Below are 8,146 nucleotides of genomic sequence, written 5' to 3' on the forward strand. Positions count from 1 at the left end.
ATGCATGATGATGAAAAAAAATTGAGTTAGAAATTATAATAATAATCAACAATGAAAAGAAAAAGTATGAAATCCATATTCAACAAATTGAATTGTATCAATTTTTAATATAATAAGAGTATGAATATAATGAATTAGCAAAAAAAATGTAACGTAAAAATACATGAATGATGCTAGGTTATACAAAACTTTCTACTATTCACCAACTATATGTACATGCAAGCATGTTAGATTTAGAACTTTTGGCATTTTTTTTGAGTCATCTTCCTTAAATGTTCCCTTCTCTCTCCCCCCATCTTGATTTTTCCAATTATCAGAGTATTCTTATTTCCTTTTTAATTTAACCAGTTCAACACATGTTTTGAGATTTTTTTCCAATTCTTTACTAGATCATCAATATCATATCCTTTTAAAGATCCATTTCCATATTGATATTTTTATATCCGAGATTGAGAGGACTGACACAAAAAATGAACCTTTGAAATCTTTCAAGCATTCAATATCTGTATCAATTTTGGATAATGAGATGACAACATATATTAATGCTTGTTGACCTAGGCTTGTGATATTTACTTTTTCCTCTTACCTGACTCCAACTCCCCATATGAAGTTTTACATTTTTTTAGGTTGTATTTTTTTACCAATTATATCATTCGGTACTTTGGAATTATCAGTATTTTTCAGTATAAGTCATGTCATCATCTTTTAGAATTATTCAAGGTCTTCCTGATAAGTGGATTTTATATCCACTTGGAATGCTTTATTACAAGCTTAAATTGGTATTTTGGACTCAAGTTGTTGGTATTTTGATGTGTTTTTGTGTTAATGCATTTCAGGTATCAGTTAAATGAAGAAAAGAGCTTTTAAAGGAAATATGATTAAAAGTAATCAGAATTGGAAGCCAAGGCCATTTTCAAGTTGTAGAGAATCTCAATAGCTTCGCGTGGGCAGTTGAATCGCCTAATTCTGACGAGTAGAACTCAAGTTATGGCCAAAACAAGATTCATCAGAATATTTTTCCCAGTCAGTAGCTGAGCGCCCGCTCAGCAGAGCTGAGCGCCCGCTCAGAGAGCTGAGCGCCCGCTCAGGAGAGCTGAGCGGCCGCTCAGGAGAGCTGAGCGGCCGCTCAGGGCGCGGCTGGTCGCTGATTTCGCTGAAAAAGCCTTTTTTGAGTAGAATTTGACGATTTTAAGGGTCCAAGTCCACTAGGGATGTATATATACTTAAAAAAAAGGGTTTTCATCATCCGGGAAGATTGGGATACCAAGGACCCTAGAAGCACAGAACAACTCCGAAAAAGAAGATCTTGATTTCAACTTGTGATTCTTTGAATTAGTTGTAACTTTGGATGCTCGTTTTCGTTCTTGTTGAACCTAGATCTCGTTTATTCATACTTTGATTATTATTTAGTTTATTAAGACCTTGTTTATACCATGATTTCATTGGAACCCATGGTGACGATGAGTTCGATTATGGGCTAATCGTTGTCATGGGATTCTAGCGGATTTACTTATGGATTTCAATAGTTAATTGTTTCGATATCTTGGTGTGTGGTGATTGATTGATATCCTAGTATGGTTGTGCTTATTCGTTTTATATGAGTAGCTAACATATAAGATAGCGTGTTAATCTCTATTGAAGCGACAGTGAATATAGAGGTTTAGAACTTGCCATGCTAGCATAGGTTCATGTACGTGTATGTATGATTCATAGGTAACTCTAACCGTTTTACTTGCCCTATGTAATCAAGATAGATAACTTGTTATTAAACCGTTATGTTGTCAAATTCTATAGACATATAGGGTCTCAATATAATTGGTGCATATTCAGCTTCTATCTCTTTTGTGGATGTCTGGTAGAATGGTACTCGTGCAACGAAAGTTGGCGTTTATCAGTTTCGTGTTATCTGATTAGTGTCATCACCATCACATGCTAAGGTTAAGAACGAGAAGGCTATTGAATGAAGTATATAATGAAGTTAGAATCCCATGTTTGTCATATATAGTAATTCAACTTCAATTCTCTTAGTTAATGTTATTTAGTATAATCTCTTAGTTTAATAAAAACCCAATTTGTTATTTATCTTAGCATTGAGCGATAACCATACATTGTTGCATAGGTGCATACATTGAACTTAACCTAAACCAGTCTCTGTGGGAACGAATCTGATTTATATCTTATACTACTTGCGAACGCGTATACTTGCGTGAATATTAGCGCGTGTTTTCGCCCTAACAAGTTTTTGGCACCGCTGTCGGGGACTCGGTGTTAATTTTTAGTTTATGTGCTTGTCATCAGTGGTCGTTAAAGTTCACTGACTCAGATTCTTTTACTTTCACGGTTTATTTGTTTGTGTTTCAGGTACTCATTACAATGGGAGATCCAGCAGCACGAACGAAAGCCTTGATGGATTTTTCTCAACCCAAGATCAATGACATTCAATCTAGTATTGTCCGGCCAGCTATGACATCTAATACCTTTGAGATCAAGCCCGGCATAATTCAATGGGTACAGACTTCAGTCCAGTTTGGGGGTTCTCCAACGGAAGATCCCAATACACACATTAGGGATTTCATTGAAATATGCGACACCTTCAAGTTCAACGGTGTTTCTGAAGATGCTGTGAAGCTGAGACTGTTCCCATTCTCTCTGAAGGACAAGGCTAAGAGATGGTTACACTCTCTACCAGCTGGTTCGATTACTACTTGGGAAGATCTTGCTCAGAAGTTTCTTACTAAATTCTTCCCTATGGCGAAGACAGCTGCACTCAGGAATGTTATTACTCAATTTGCACAGCAAATGGGAGAATCGCTAAGTGAAGCTTGGGAGCGCTACAAGGAGATGCTTAGGAAGTGTCCTCATCATGGAATTCCTGATTGGATGATCATAACTTGTTTTTACAATGGGTTGGGAGCACAGTCCAGACCCATGCTCGATGCAGCATCAGGCGGAGCATTATGGGCAAAGAGCTATGAGGAAGATTATGATCTAATTGAACTGATGGCTGCTAATGAATATCAGTATCCAACCCAGAGATATCCACAGGGCAATGTAGCAGGAGTTCTTGAAGTGGATACAGCTACGGCTATCACTGCTCAACTAAAGGCGTTGTCTATGAAGATCGATTCTCTGGCTAACTATGGTGTTAAACAGATAAATAGTGTTTGTGAGCTGTGTGCCGGTCCGCATGTGACGGAGCAATGCGCTATATCTAGTGACTCAACTCAGTTTGTGAGCAACTTTCAGAGATCGCAATAACCAGTTCCAGACACTTATCATCCTGACAACTGGAATCATCCTAACTTCAGCTGGAGCAACAATCAGAATGTGATGCAACAGCCATTCCAGCAGTTTGGAAATAAGCTATTTAACCCTCCTGGTTTTCAGCAACAATTTACACCAAGACAACAACTCCAACTTCAACAACAAACTCATGATGCAGGTCTATCTTCGAATGAAAAATCTGAATTGGAGGAGTTGAGACTTATGTGCAAAAACCAGGCTCTTATATGCCAAAGCCAGGCTGTTTCTATCCAGAATCTGGAGAACCAAATAGGGCAAATTGCTAATGCCTTATTGAATCGACCACCAGGAACGCTATCTAGTGATATAGAAGCCAATCCAGGAAAGAAGAAAGTTGAAGAACATGTGAACGCCATCACCTTAAGGTCTGGAAAGGTCGCAAGCCCCCAAATTCAGCAAGACGAAGAGCCTGAAAAATCTCAAGATTCAGAAAATGCAGTTGTGGCTGAAGAAGATGTGCAGAAGGAAGTAGAGGTGGAACCAAGGAAGACTACTGTGGAACACACTCCTCCTGAGGGTAATACAGGGGAGAAACAGATTTATCCTCCACCTCCTTTTCCTAAAAGGTTGCAGAAGAAAAAGCTGGATAAGCATTTTGAGAAGTTTCTGGAGGTGTTCAAGAAACTTCATATCAACATACCTTTCGCTGAAGCTCTTGAACAGATGCCTAGCTATGCGAGGTTTATGAAAGGTATTCTCTCTCGGAAAGTGAAGCTCGATGACTTAGAGACCGTTGCTCTAACGGAGGAATGCAGTGCTGTGCTGTAACAGAAGTTGCCTCCGAAGCTTAAAGATCCTGGAAGCTTCACTATTCCTTGTACCATCGGAAACTTGTCATTCGACAAGTGTTTATGTGATTTAGGAGCTAGCATCAATCTGATGCCCTTATCTATCTTCAAGAAGCTTGGTCTGCCTGAGCCGAAACCAACATACATGTCATTGCAACTAGCTGACCGTTCCATCGCTTATCCACGAGGTATAGTGGAGGATGTCTTAGTCAAGGTGGATAAACTCTTCTTCCCTGCTGACTTTGTAATTCTTGATTTCGAGGAAGATAAGAAGATTCCCATTATCTTGGGAAGACCATTCTTGGCTACAGGCCGAACTATGATCGATGTGCAAAAAGGAGAGCTTACGATGAAGGTTCATGATCAGAAGGTCACTTTCAATGTGTTCAAGGAAATAAAATTACCCACAGCTAAAGAGGAGTGCTTTAAAGTAGAGCAAATTCAGGTTTTGAATGCACCTCTGTGGAAGAGGAAGTTGGATGTGCCATTCGATTCTCTTGGGTTAGCAGAGCTGAAAATTTCTCAGGATCGTATCGAGTCGTCTATTGAAGATGCTCCTACACTTGAGCTCAACCCACTACCAAATCACTTGAGTTATTCATTCTTAGGTGCACCCTCTGACAAGGGGTTGGGATATATCTTTGATGATGTAGAGGGTAGCCGAACGGATCCTCCAGTGCCTATAGAGGGTTCTTCTCATGTGCAGCAGGTAGTTGATAGGACTGGTGTTGGTGACGAGCAGTACAGGCGAGTAATTAGGCGTATGGAGGCCATGCACGACATTCACCGTCATCTTGCTGAAGATTTGACACATGCTTTCGGTACTATTTTCCGAGACACTAGTGGCGAGGTTGATTGGCCACCTGATCCTCCACCCGAAGAGGGTGATCTTTCCGACGACTAGGTATGCCTGAAATCCTTATTATTACCTTCAATGAGGACATTGAAAATTTTAAGTTTGGGGGTGATAATGTAAGGATTAGTAGTGTGTGTCCATATAGATTCATATAGATTTATGTTGCATGTTTAGTTGTAGTTCATTCATATTTTTGCATGATTATTCATTTAGGACATATTTGTTTGTTTTTATGTAATTTCATATAGTTGCATTTGCATGCATATTTAGCATGATCCCTTAAGATGAACTATGATATTGGATAAGTTGATGTTGATTTGAGTGTGGTGATGAGGAATAGAGGGATGTTTAAGTCTTAATGAATTGATTTGCATGCCAGAAATAAATATTTTCACAAAGTCTTATAGGGTTGCTTTTGATCTAGATCATGATCATACTTGTTTGTTGTTGAGATTTAATCACTTGGTTATATTTAGAATTTGTGATATTCTCGTAATGACGTAAAAATACTGATTTTTTTTATCTGGAGAAAAACTTGGATTTCATTGCTAGTTGTTGTAAGGCTAGGCGTCAAATGGCTAGTAGCCGGCTCATATTTTTATGAGTAGTCTAGGGTTGAATGAGATGGAGCGAAACGCACTCATTCAGAAAGTGTTGAAAAAAAAAGGAAAAAAAAAAGAAAAAAGAGAAAAAAAAAAGAAAGAAAAAAAGTATGTGTTTATGCACAATTGATCAAGAGTGAGCTCTTTAATACTCGAGTTATTAAGTTCTAGGGGACTTTGTGCCTAGTGACCTAAGGCTTTTATAGTCTGGGATCCGCTAACCTAACGCTCGCTACATGGGTATTATTGTATAAGTCTTTTGGGACCTCATTCATTACACGATCAAATAAGCATCTTTGCTATGTGTTCAATAATAGTGTGAATCCTTGTATAACTCTAGTAGAAAAGAGGTGTTGTGAGTCATAATGCGTTTATTGTCTATTCTGTTTATAAACTTTTGATTGTTTCAATGATAGATAAGTTAGGGTTATTGATCTAGTATCGAGAGTATATCTGTTAAGCATCCACACCCGCACGTTTCTGGTTTATGAGTTGGTTTGTGGGATTTATTTGAACTCTGTTTCAAGTTATTGCATTCTTAGAGGCATTGGTTTATTCATTTGGTTATGGTTATTCTGAGGGGATCGATTGCATTATCATTTAGTTGCATTCACATAGTTGCATTCATTAGGTTTGTTTTATAGTTTTGAGTCTGTTTATGCTTGAGGACAAGCATCGATTCAAGTTTGGGGGTATGATAAGTGGATTTTATATCCACTTGGAATGCTTTATTACAAGCTTAAATTGGTATTTTGGACTCAAGTTGTTGGTATTTTGATGTGTTTTTGTGTTAATGCATTTCAAGTATCAGTTAAATGAAGAAAAGAGCTTTTAAAGGAAATATTATTAAAAGTGATCAGAATTGGAAGCCAAGGCCATTGTCAAGTTGTAGAGAATCTCAATAGCTTCGCGTGGGCAGTTGAATCGCCTAATTCTGACGAGTAGAACTCAAGTTATGGCCAAAACAAGATTCATCAGAATATTTTTCCCAGTCAGTAGCTGAGCGCCCGCTCAGCAGAGCTGAGCGCCCGCTCAGAGAGCTGAGCGCCCGCTCAGGAGAGCCGAGCGGCCGCTCAGGGCGCGGCTGGTCGCTGATTTCGCTGAAAAAGCCTTTTTTGAGTAGAATTTGACGATTTTAAGGGTCCAGGTCCACTAGGGGCGTATATATACTTAAAAAAAAGGGTTTCATCATCCGGGAAGATTGGGATACCAAGGAGAAGACCTAGAAGCACAGAACAACTCCGAAAAAGAAGATCTTGATTTCAACTTGTGATTATTTGAATTAGTTGTAACTTTGGATGCTCGTTTTCGTTCTTGTTGAACCTAGATCTCGTTTATTCGTACTTTGATTATTATTTAGTTTATTAAGACCTTGTTTATACCATGCTTTCATTGGAACCCATGGTGACGATGAGTTCGATTATGGGCTAATCGTTGTCATGGGATTCTAGCGGATTTACTTATGGATTTCAATAGTTAATTGTTTCGATATCTTGGTGCGTGGTGATTGATTGATATCCTAGTATGGTTGTGCTTATTCGTCTTATATGAGTAGCTAACATATAAGATAGCGTGTTAATCTCTATTGAAGCGACAGTGAATATAGAGGTTTAGAACTTGCCATGCTAGCATAGGTTCATGTACGTGTATGCATGATTCGTAGGTAACTCTAACCGTTTTACTTGCCCTATGTAATCAAGATAGATAACTTGTTATTAAACCGTTATGTTGTCAAATTCTATAGACATATAGGGTCTCAATATAATTGGTGCCTATTCAGCTTCTATCTCTTTTGTGGATGTCTGGTAGAATGGTACTCGTGCAACGAAAGTTGGCGTTTATCAGTTTCGTGTTATCTGATTAGTGTCCTCACCATCACATGCTAAGGTTAAGAATGAAAAGGCTATTGAATGAAGTATATAATAAAGTTAGAATCCCATGTTTGTCATATATAGTAATTCAACTTCAATTCTCTTAGTTAATGTTATTTAGTATAATCTCTTAGTTTAATAAAAACCCAATTTGTTATTTATCTTAGCATTGAGCGATAACCATACATTGTTGCATAGGTGCATAAATTGAACTTAACCTAAACCAGTCTCTGTGGGAACGAATCTGATTTATATCTTATACTACTTGCGAACGCGTATACTTGCGTAAATATTAGCGCGTGTTTTCGCCCTAACACTTCCCCAGTGGCGGCGTTGGGAAAATGTGGGTGAGCTACCGCCCAGAGGCCCGAAAATATAAGACTCAAATTTTTTACATATATATATATATTAAAAATGAACTAGAAAAAAATTAGTATTTGATTAAAAAATTGGTCAAGTTTTACATAAAAGCATAACAATTTGGGGAGATTGGGAGAACTAAATTTACGAAAGTTCTTAAAATAATTTAAGTGTTTTTATAATGTAACAATTGTCTATAAAATATTAGTAAATATTCAATTACCGTTGGATTTGCAAAAATGATTTAGAACTGTTATTTTAATTTATATTAAGTAAAATTAAGGACTCAATTTTAACATAACGCACATGTCTTTCATTTATTTCGCCCCAACCCTAATCTTCCCACCACCTCAGACCTCAAAGTCA

General features: G+C 37.8%; 1 non-coding gene across 1 annotated transcript; it reads right to left on the minus strand.

The window, feature by feature from the left end:
- Positions 1–2,763: 2,763 nt before the first annotated feature.
- Positions 2,764–2,870, minus strand: LOC141716427 (small nucleolar RNA R71). Its single transcript, XR_012573138.1, has one exon. It is a non-coding gene; the product is annotated as a small nucleolar RNA R71 (small nucleolar RNA).
- Between the last annotated feature and the right edge of the window lie 5,276 nt (positions 2,871–8,146).

This window comes from Apium graveolens, chromosome 3 (assembly GCF_009905375.1).
Source record: "Apium graveolens cultivar Ventura chromosome 3, ASM990537v1, whole genome shotgun sequence".
NCBI lineage: Eukaryota > Viridiplantae > Streptophyta > Magnoliopsida > Apiales > Apiaceae > Apium > Apium graveolens.